Source organism: Schistocerca gregaria, chromosome 2 (genome assembly GCF_023897955.1).
Source record: "Schistocerca gregaria isolate iqSchGreg1 chromosome 2, iqSchGreg1.2, whole genome shotgun sequence".
In the NCBI taxonomy this organism is placed as follows: Eukaryota; Metazoa; Arthropoda; class Insecta; order Orthoptera; family Acrididae; genus Schistocerca; species Schistocerca gregaria.
In genome coordinates this window covers 244674872-244685914 of record NC_064921.1, presented here as the reverse complement: position 1 = coordinate 244685914, position 11043 = coordinate 244674872, and the positions used below count along the sequence as shown (strand labels likewise).

General features: G+C 45.1%; 4 non-coding genes across 4 annotated transcripts; all 4 read right to left on the bottom strand.

Moving 5' to 3' along the window:
• Positions 1-7595: 7595 nt before the first annotated feature.
• Positions 7596-7670, bottom strand: Trnal-caa (transfer RNA leucine (anticodon CAA)). Its single transcript has one exon. It is a non-coding gene; the product is annotated as a tRNA-Leu (tRNA).
• A 525-nt stretch (positions 7671-8195) lies between these two features.
• Positions 8196-8270, bottom strand: Trnal-caa (transfer RNA leucine (anticodon CAA)). Its single transcript has one exon. It is a non-coding gene; the product is annotated as a tRNA-Leu (tRNA).
• A 225-nt stretch (positions 8271-8495) lies between these two features.
• On the bottom strand, positions 8496-8570 carry Trnal-caa (transfer RNA leucine (anticodon CAA)). The gene has a single exon. It is a non-coding gene; the product is annotated as a tRNA-Leu (tRNA).
• Positions 8571-9995: 1425 nt separating this feature from the next.
• On the bottom strand, positions 9996-10070 carry Trnal-caa (transfer RNA leucine (anticodon CAA)). Its single transcript has one exon. It is a non-coding gene; the product is annotated as a tRNA-Leu (tRNA).
• Between the last annotated feature and the right edge of the window lie 973 nt (positions 10071-11043).

The following is an 11043-nucleotide window of genomic DNA, read 5'->3' as shown; positions in this document are numbered from 1 at the left end:
GCATCGAAACAGTGATGTTTCATTCTGCTCTGTGTCGTACGAGATTCGGGCTCGGCACAGATACTGAAACACAACATAACACTTAATGAAACACTTTCAAGAGTGGCGAAATATTTTTGACAAGCAATAGAATGAAGCTTAAGATATCCGAAAATAAAGCTTCGTTTCTAGCTGACTGTCCTATTCCGAAATGGCGTAACATCTGCTTTATAAACACTAACCAAACAATAAAACAACGTATACTACTCACATTCAAAATAATGAATATGTGATAATCATTCAGTTAAATTACACTTTTTTATAACATACGCTTCTCTGTTCACGTACAGTAACCATATTAAGAAACACAAGTAAGCCTACAACATTTTGAATAACAAAAGGCGTAGAGTGACAGTTATTAGACATATACATAAATTTGATGTAGGTATAATTGTAAGCAATCTGTTCGACATACCACTGATAGTGTAATGGTGAACGGGAAGGCTGGGAAGCATGGTAAATTTATAGTAACGGTTCGAAACACCTTGCAAGACAAAATTTTTTTCTGTTATATTTTGTTGTTTATTGGAATTGTTTGGCCTTATTTATGATTCTATAGTCACTATGCCTATTATCCACAATGATTCCCTTTGTGTGTCTGGAAATTAGCGGGATGGGTACATTACCCATACTAACGGAATGTGGGAATCCCAGTAACATATCCGTTGTTTCTGCAGTTTGCTCCTACCTCCAGTTCCGCTCGCGGTAGTTCTTCTGTCTTCAGCTATGGCTGTCCTCAGCCAATTGAAAAGTATGTGAGTCACACAACACGAAAGCAGGGCATTTGCTGCAGGAAATACGAAACTGCCAAGACGCCCAAGTGATAGTTTCATACTTTCTGCGAAATGATTAGCGCTCACGCACCTCATTTGTGTTTATATGGACATACTTATACAGCAGACGTTCAAGATGATAAAATGCGTAGGTTTATTAGATTACAAAACACAAAGTGTTTCACTGTTTCGAAACAGCGTATCGAAACATTACAGTGTACTGTTTCATTTGTTTCGAAACAGTTAAGTGTTTCAGTTTGCCCATCTATAGTAGCAGTGCTTTTTCTGCCAACAACCAGGCCTGCTGCGTCGGAAACCATTACACGTACATTGTTTAAATAATACAAATTTACCTACCTTTGCTGGTGGGGTTGGGGGGGGGGCGGTTTGTGGTGGTGGTGTAGATGTAGGTTAGTGTTGTGCTAGCTGCTCGATTTGGTTCGGTTCCTACAGCCGGGGTTCGGCGCATTCATCAGCTAATGCATGGACAGTTCTTCTTAATGCAGCAGTGTGTGTGTTTACACCAGTGTGCTTATCGTTAAACGTACTGTATTCACGCACGTCTTTGGTTGACAGACTTGCCAAACGGTAAAATTGCTTTGCTTCCAGAATTTTTCTGTGACCTCGCCACTAGTGTCTTACGCCATACATTTTGTTAATATTTATCGGAACATACCATAACGTCATTATTTCTACACTGACACACACCAGTGTTGTAGGAATGGTTTAGCTAGTATTTATTTATAACAAAAGTTCAAGTAAACCAATTATCTGCATCAGTCACACTTTTTATTTCATCCGACGACGAGCTTCGAGAGTTTCAACTCGCATCTTCAGCTGGAACAATGCTATGCTACATTTTTGCTAGCTGGATGTAGCCAGCTGTTTGTTGTGGTTTCATTTTGCTGCAAAAACGTATAACAGCAACTTGTTAATACATTTGGCACTAAGATTATACATTTTAAATGGTGACATAATCCCTTACAATCTGTTCCACTGCACAGAGCCCCGTGGTTCATCATAAATTTACGTTTTTAACTTAATTTGTGTCACAGAGTACGAACGAATAACCTGAAGAAATAAAAAAATTATAACTATGTAAAGATACAGTGCCTTGTGTCAGAAATCATTCATTAATAACTTACATTTGGACTATAGATATATAACAATTATAAAATTGTTTAATTCCTTACAACAGATTGTTAAAAGTATTACTATTGCAAATACATGAGATTAAAGATACATATAAAAATAAAATAAAAAAACATAAAACTTGCAGACGTGATATCAATACAATCTAATAATTATGTTTCTGTACAGTGCTTTGGGAATTATCCTTGAGTAAGGAAATTCAGGAAATAGAAGGTGGGAATTATATCTGTGAATCTCATTGCTACTGTCACAGCTTGGGCTTCAAGAGCTTCACATATATACTAGATGATGCACTATAACTGTTAACACTTTCTACTTCCTGAGTGGCGTTGATAAAAGATAATTTCCAAAGCACTGTACAGAAACAGTAATACGAGTAATCAGATTATACTATACTAAGTTTCTGTCCAACAAGGGCGACATAACGTTAATAATTTATTTGTTTATATATCGCACTTTGCTATTTGTTTAGCATTTAAAGACTTTTCAAGAGCATATTTCTTGTTAAATTGTGTGCTGTCGCTATTTGTTAACGTCGCGTGTAGGATAGAGATGTCAGTACTTGGAAAAAAATAGATAAAAATTGCAACAAATTAACTGAAAAATAGCAATCAATTTTGAGCTTACTTACAAATCATCTTATTCTGCCAGGTGGCTGGCTGGCGCGTATCTCGGAGTGATGAAATTCTCGTCACTGGAATAATAATTATTTAAAAAAAACCTGGAAAAACGTGTAGGAATCGCGCACTGCAGGTTCCTGGCAAACTTAATTTTATTTGTACATACAAATTAACAATTTTCAAAGTATTTTCTTTAGTTGTAGTGTGAAATTGGGCGTCCTTGAAAATTTCAAGATTTAGATCAACAGGAAGTAGCCTATAGGTTTTGATGAGTGATTTTTCAAATATGAAAAATGTGACACAAATGACAATATTTTTTGTTTGAATTGATTTAAAAGCTTAAAATTTGTACTCTGTCAAGGGACCGTAGACCTTAATATGTAATATAAATTTGAACTTGATACGTCTACCTTTTCCTGAGTAAAAAGGTTCTTAACAGGCAGATGGACCCTCAGACTGAGGCAAGGAACCCTAATTAATTTGTTATTTGTAACACTTACGCCCACGCTGGTCCTTTCCCGACAGAGCACATACTTTGAATGGCAAAACTTGCACAGTTGAAATAACAATACAATTAAGTTATTATTTCTAACAAGTACCCACACCCTAATTCTTTCCCTATAAAACCCAGACCTAACATTACAAAACGTGCATAATTCAAATAATAATGCGACTATTTTTTATTATTATTTTAACAAATACCCACACCTTGATTCCAAACAAACCTGAACCTCTCCCTATGGAACACAGACCTCTAATGAAGAGGCCTACACAACTGAACCAGTTATAAAAGGTGAGTTAGGAGAGCTTGAAGTTTATTGGTCCAGGGCAAGGGAGCAGTTTCCAATCATTTTAATGTGTTTCCTTTTTCCGAGAGGGCTGGAGGTTTCCTATCAATTTTATATCACACAAGGCAACATGACTGGTATTGAGTTACAGCATGAACTTAAATATATCTAGTGCAATTACCCCACATGTATGGTGGGAGGGTTCCCCTTGGTGACCCTGAATGTAAATTGCATAATTTCCGATGGTTCCCCAGGAGGAGGGAAGTGAGGGATGATATTCATATAACTAGCCCAAGTGTGTAACGTGGTACCCTGGAAGTCCTTGTCATCAGTGTAACCTCAAGATCAAGGTCATCTCGTACCGGCATTGATAGGCTGCTGACGATGGGCTTAAATCATATTACATACTGTGCTGTAAAATTCGAAGTAGGGTCATCAGAGTACCAAAATATGTGTGTTTTCAAGAAAAAATAAGTTCCTCCAGAAACAAGATTAGTCATTTGGAACATAATGAAAAGAAAGTAAGGATATGTGGAAATTTTGTTCAAAGGAAATAATGGACTGATCAAAGAGAATCCCAAAATTGCAAACGCTTCTAATTACTTTTTTGTTTCAGTAACTAGCAGATAATTTGAATCAGCACTGCCTTAGTGGACAGCACATTAGTTATTAATATTTGCTACCACTTATTTCCAGAGCTACATCACTGACCAGTTACTATCGTCATGATTAAATTAAAGTACAATAACAACGTTACAATAAAGTGGAATTATAATAACGTTACGACTTCTGCACTACTTGTTAACAGCAGACACTGTGGCTGCGCCAAAGATTGAGACGGCGTGGAGTTTAACAATTATTTATTGAACTTTCTTTACAATTTCTCCCTCGTCGTCGCTACCCAGCCCTGTGGATCCCTCCGCCTGGCTGCTGCTGTGCAGATTCTCCGACAATGCGCGCAACGGGCGCCGCTGATCGCACTCGGATGCCTCAGGTCACACCAGTGCTCGGCTGAAGCCAGGATGCCCTGTGGTTGAGACGAACTCGTCGCCGTGAGGTCAGCTGCCGCCGCCTGCTGCATCGGCGGCTGGGAAGCAGTCAGTCGCGATGTCCACGAGGTCCCGTCATGGACGGACCACGCGCCGTGGGGCTGGGTTGCCGTGAAGTCCGGACGTCAGTCCCCGGCGGCTCCTGTGACCAAGACCGCGCTGCGGCTGGTCCTGCTGAAAGTTCTCGCTGTAGTTAGCCGACCTCCAGAGCTGCAGTTGACATCTGGCGGTGAACACATGACTCCTGCGAGCTGGAACAAACTTCCAGAATCGTCACCTACGAAGTTTGAATATTCGGACACGGACCACGTCTGTCATCAGATCCGAACTGCTTCCTAATGCCTCCTGTCTGTTGCTGCCTGCGTTCCACTATTTATATCCAGCAGGAGGGCGTTTTTTACCCTCGGTGGTAGCTTTTTGTTATTACTCCCACAGTATTCTGCTGTGTAACTTAGCGTGCTGGCCTCACTTCCCCTTACTCAGCACTCTCCACGCTTTGCTCGGCGCTCGGCTGTGTGCGTCCTTGCTTCAGAGCTCGGTCTGTGCGCATCCTTGCGTCAGCCTGTTGGTAGACTGTTGTTGTCAGCAAAGCTGTCTGTGCTTGCCTACTTCGCAACGCCTCGGTCGCTGGTGTGCAACTGTGAAGCGTGAAGCAATGCTTACTACATGGGGCCGCAACAATAACAATAAAATTACATCATATGTGTTGTCGCTAGTATTGTAGTACTGAGTTGCTAGTCAGGTAGTCATTGATCTATCACTAGAAATGAATTCATTGACAGCGTATATTGGATGATCTTCTAAAACACTCACGTTTTTCCACTGGTAGGGACTGAACGCTGTTTGGTAGTGCATAATCACTTTCATGATCACCGTTCGGAAACTATCTTGCGACTTCGTTAATCAACATCTTGGCATGTCTAAACTGCCATTGTTGTGATGGTGAATTTGATGACTCTTGACGTATGTGTTACAATTTATCTTCATATCAATTAAGTGGACAAATACATATTGGCTATAAACAGTTATTACTCCTAGTTTAACGAAGAAGGGTTTACAATGCTCGAAATTTTGCTATAATGTAAAAAAAGCACTGGCATGATCCTGAAAGACTGAAGACCAAAATAACACCCAGAGCGCATGGAAGGACGACATTCATCTTGTCACCACGAGCCAGAAATGACTTGCTGGACATAACAACAACAATGACAAGTACAGTCCCATTACAGAGTTTTAGGTTCCTCACAAGTTACAGGATTCATAAGTGCTTGGAACACACATGTATAGTGAGCTCTTTCCAAGTTAACAGAATGAGATTTTCACTCTGCAGCGGAGTGTGCGCTGATATGAAACTTCCTGGCAGATTAAAACTGTGTGCCCGACCGAGACTTTAACTCGGGACCTTTGCCTTTCGCGGTCAAGTGCTCTACCAACTGAGCTACCGAAGCACGACTCACGTCCGGTACTCACAGCTGTACTTCTGCCAGTATCCATCTCCTACCTTCCAAACTTTACAGAAGCTCTTCTGCGAACCTTGCAGAACTAGCACTCCTGAAAGAAAGGATACTGCGGAGACATGGCTTAGCCACAGCCTGGGGGATGTTTCCAGAATGAGATTTTCACTCTGCAGTGGAGTGTGCGCTGATATGAAACTTCCTGGCAGATTAAAACTGTGTGAACGACCGAGACTCGAACTCGGGACCTTTGCCTTTCGCAGGCAAGTGCTCTACCAACTGAGCTACCGAAGCATGACTCACATCCGGTACTCACAGCTTTACTTCTGCCAGTATCAGTCTCCTACCTTCCAAACTTTACAGAAGCTCTTCTGCGAACCTTGCAGAACTAGCACTCTTGAAAGAAAGGATACTGCGGAGACATGGCTTAGCCACAGCCTGGGGGATGTTTCCAGAATGAGATTTTCACTGTGCAGCGGAGTGTGCGCTGATATGAAACTTCCTGGCAGATTAAAACTGTGTGCCCGACCGAGACTCGAACTCGGGACCTTTGCCTTTTGCGGGCAAGTGCACTACCAACTGAGCTACCGAAGCACGACTCACGTCCGGTACTCACAGCTTTACTTCTTGCTGTATCCGTCTCCTACCTTCCAAACTTTACAGAAGCTCTTCTGTGAACCTTGCAGAACTAGCACTCCTGAAAGAAAGGATACTGCGGAGACATGGCTTAGCCACAGCCTGGGGGATGTTTCCAGAATGAGATTTTCACTGTGCAGCGGAGTGTGCGCTGATATGAAACTTCCTGGCAGATTAAAACTGTGTGAACGACCGAGACTCGAACTCGGGACCTTTGCCTTTCGCGGGCTAGTGCTCTACCAACTGAGCTACCGAAGCATGACTCACGTCCGGTACTCACAGCTTTACTTCTGCCAGTATCCGTCTCCTACCTTCCAAACTTTACAGAAGCTCTTCTGCGAACCTTGCAGAACTAGCACTCCTGAAAGAAAGGATACTGCGGAGACATGGCTTAGCCACAGCCTGGGGGATGTTTCCAGAATGAGATTTTCACTCTGCAGCGGAGTGTGCGCTGATATGAAACTTCCTGGCAGATTAAAACTGTGTGCCCAACCGAGACTCGAACTCGGGACCTTTGCCTTTCGCGGGCAAGTGCTCTACCAACTGAGCTACCGAAGCACGACTCACGTCCGGTACTCACAGCTTTACTTCTTGCTGTATCCGTCTCCTACCTTCCAAACATTACAGAAGCTCTTCTGCGAACCTTGCAGAACTAGCACTCCTGAAAGAAAGGATACTGCAGAGACATGGCTTAGCCACAGCCTGGGGGATGTTTCCAGAATGAGATTTTCACTCTGCAGCGGAGTGTGCGCTGATATGAAACTTCCTGGCAGATTAAAACTGTGTGCCCGACCGAGACTCGAACTCAGGACCTTTGCCTTTTGCGGGCAAGTGCTCTACCAACTGAGCTACCGAAGCACGACTCACGTCCGGTACTCACAGCTTTACTTCTTGCTGTATCCGTCTCCTACCTTCCAAACTTTACAGAAGCTCTTCTGCGAACCTTGCAGAACTAGCACTCCTGAAAGAAAGGATACTGCGGAGACATGGCTTAGCCACAGCCTGGGGGATGTTTCCAGAATGAGATTTTCACTCTGCAGCGGAGTGTGCGCTGATATGAAACTTCCTGGCAGATTAAAACTGTGTGCCCGACCGAGACTCGAACTCGGGACCTTTGCCTTTTGCGGGCAAGTGCTCTACCAACTGAGCTACCGAAGCACGACTCACGTCCGGTACTCACAGCTTTACTTCTTGCTGTATCCGTCTCCTACCTTCCAAACATTACAGAAGCTCTTCTGCGAACCTTGCAGAACTAGCACTCCTGAAAGAAAGGATACTGCAGAGACATGGCTTAGCCACAGCCTGGGGGATGTTTCCAGAATGAGATTTTCACTCTGCAGCGGTGTGTGCGCTGATATGAAACTTCCTGGCAGATTAAAACTGTGTGCCCGACCGAGACTCGAACTCAGGACCTTTGCCTTTTGCGGGCAAGTGCTCTACCAACTGAGCTACCGAAGCACGACTCACGTCCGGTACTCACAGCTTTACTTCTTGCTGTATCCGTCTCCTACCTTCCAAACTTTACAGAAGCTCTTCTGCGAACCTTGCAGAACTAGCACTCCTGAAAGAAAGGATACTGCGGAGACATGGCTTAGCCACAGCCTGGGGGATGTTTCCAGAATGAGATTTTCACTCTGCAGCGGAGTGTGCGCTGATATGAAACTTCCTGGCAGATTAAAACTGTGTGCCCGACCGAGACTCGAACTCGGGACCTTTGCCTTTTGCGGGCAAGTGCTCTACCAACTGAGCTACCGAAGCACGACTCACGTCTGGTACTCACAGCTTTACTTCTGCCAGTATCCGTCTCCTACCTTCCAAACTTTACAGAAGCTCTTCTGCGAACCTTGCAGAACTAGCACTCCTGAAAGAAAGGATACTGCGGAGACATGGCTTAGCCACAGCCTCGGGGATGTTTCCAGAATGAGATTTTCACTCTGCAGCGGAGTGTGCGCTGATATGGAACTTCCTGGCAGATTAAAACTGTGTGCCCGACCGAGACTCGAACTCGGGACCTTTGCCTTTTGCGGGCAAGTGCTCTACCAACTGAGCTACCGAAGCACGACTCACGTCCGGTACTCACAGCTTTACTTCTGCCAGTATCCGTCTCCTACCTTCCAAACTTTACAGAAGCTCTTCTGCGAACCTTGCAGAACTAGCACTCCTGAAAGAAAGGATGCTGCGGAGACATGGCTTAGCCACAGCCTGGGGGATGTTTCCAGAATGAGATTTTCACTCTGCAGCGGAGTGTGCGCTGATATGAAACTTCCTGGCAGATTAAAACTGTGTGCCCAACCGAGACTCGAACTCGGGACCTTTGCCTTTCGCGGGCAAGTGCTCTACCAACTGAGCTACTGAAGCACGACTCACGTCCGGTACTCACAGCTTTACTTCTGCCAGTATCCGTCTCCTACCTTCCAAACTTTACAGAAGCTCTTCTGCGAACCTTGCAGAACTAGCACTCCTGAAAGAAAGGATACTGCGGAGACATGGCTTAGCCACAGCCTGGGGGATGTTTCCAGAATGAGATTTTCACTCTGCAGCGGAGTGTGTGCTGATATTAAACTTCCTGGCAGATTAAAACTGTGTGCCCAACCGAGACTCGAACTCAGGACCTTTGCCTTTCGCGGGCAAGTGCTCTACCAACTGAGCTACCGAAGCACGACTCACGTCCGGTACTCACAGCTTTACTTCTGCCAGTATCCGTCTCCTACCTTCCAAACTTTACAGAAGCTCTTCTGCGAACCTTGCAGAACTAGCACTCCTGAAAGAAAGGATACTGCGGAGACATGGCTTAGCCACAGCCTGGGGGATGTTTCCAGAATGAGATTTTCACTCTGCAGCGGAGTGTGCGCTGATATGAAACTTCCTGGCAGATTAAAACTGTGTGCCCAACCGAGACTCGAACTCGGGACCTTTGCCTTTCGCGGGCAAGTGCTCTACCAACTGAGCTACCGAAGCACGACTCACGTCCGGTACTCACAGCTTTACTTCTTGCTGTATCCGTCTCCTACCTTCCAAACATTACAGAAGCTCTTCTGCGAACCTTGCAGAACTAGCACTCCTGAAAGAAAGGATACTGCAGAGACATGGCTTAGCCACAGCCTGGGGGATGTTTCCAGAATGAGATTTTCACTCTGCAGCGGAGTGTGCGCTGATATGAAACTTCCTGGCAGATTAAAACTGTGTGCCCGACCGAGACTCGAACTCAGGACCTTTGCCTTTTGCGGGCAAGTGCTCTACCAACTGAGCTACCGAAGCACGACTCACGTCCGGTACTCACAGCTTTACTTCTTGCTGTATCCGTCTCCTACCTTCCAAACTTTACAGAAGCTCTTCTGCGAACCTTGCAGAACTAGCACTCCTGAAAGAAAGGATACTGCGGAGACATGGCTTAGCCACAGCCTGGGGGATGTTTCCAGAATGAGATTTTCACTCTGCAGCGGAGTGTGCGCTGATATGAAACTTCCTGGCAGATTAAAACTGTGTGCCCGACCGAGACTCGAACTCGGGACCTTTGCCTTTTGCGGGCAAGTGCTCTACCAACTGAGCTACCGAAGCACGACTCACGTCCGGTACTCACAGCTTTACTTCTGCCAGTATCAGTCTCCTACCTTCCAAACTTTACAGAAGCTCTTCTGCGAACCTTGCAGAACTAGCATTCCTGAAAGAAAGGATACTGCCGAGACATGGCTTAGCCACAGCCTGGGGGATGTTTCCAGAATGAGATTTTCACTCTGCAGCGGAGTGTGCGCTGATATGAAACTTCCTGGCAGATTAAAACTGTGTGCCCGACCGAGACTCGAACTCGGGACCTTTGCCTTTCGCGGGCAAGTGCTCTACCAACTGAGCTACTGAAGCACGACTCACGTCCGTTACTCACAGCTTTACTTCTGCCAGTATCCGTCTCCTACCTTCCAAACTTTACAGAAGCTCTTCTGCGAACCTTGCAGAACTAGCACTCCTGAAAGAAAGGATGCTGCGGAGACATGGCTTAGCCACAGCCTGGGGGATGTTTCCAGAATGAGATTTTCACTCTGCAGCGGAGTGTGCGCTGATATGAAACTTCCTGGCAGATTAAAACTGTGTGCCTAACCGAGACTCGAACTCGGGACCTTTGCCTTTCGCGGGCAAGTGCTCTACCAACTGAGCTACTGAAGCACGACTCACGTCCGGTACTCACAGCTTTACTTCTGCCAGTATCCGTCTCCTACCTTCCAAACTTTACAGAAGCTCTTCTGCGAACCTTGCAGAACTAGCACTCCTGAAAGAAAGGATACTGCGGAGACATGGCTTAGCCACAGCCTGGGGGATGTTTCCAGAATGAGATTTTCACTCTGCAGCGGAGTGTGTGCTGATATTAAACTTCCTGGCAGATTAAAACTGTGTGCCCAACCGAGACTCGAACTCGGGACCTTTGCCTTTCGCGGGCAAGTGCTCTACCAACTGAGCTACCGAAGCACGACTCACGTCCGGTACTCACAGCTTTACTTCTGCCAGTATCCGTCTCCTACCTTCCAAACTTTACAGAAGCT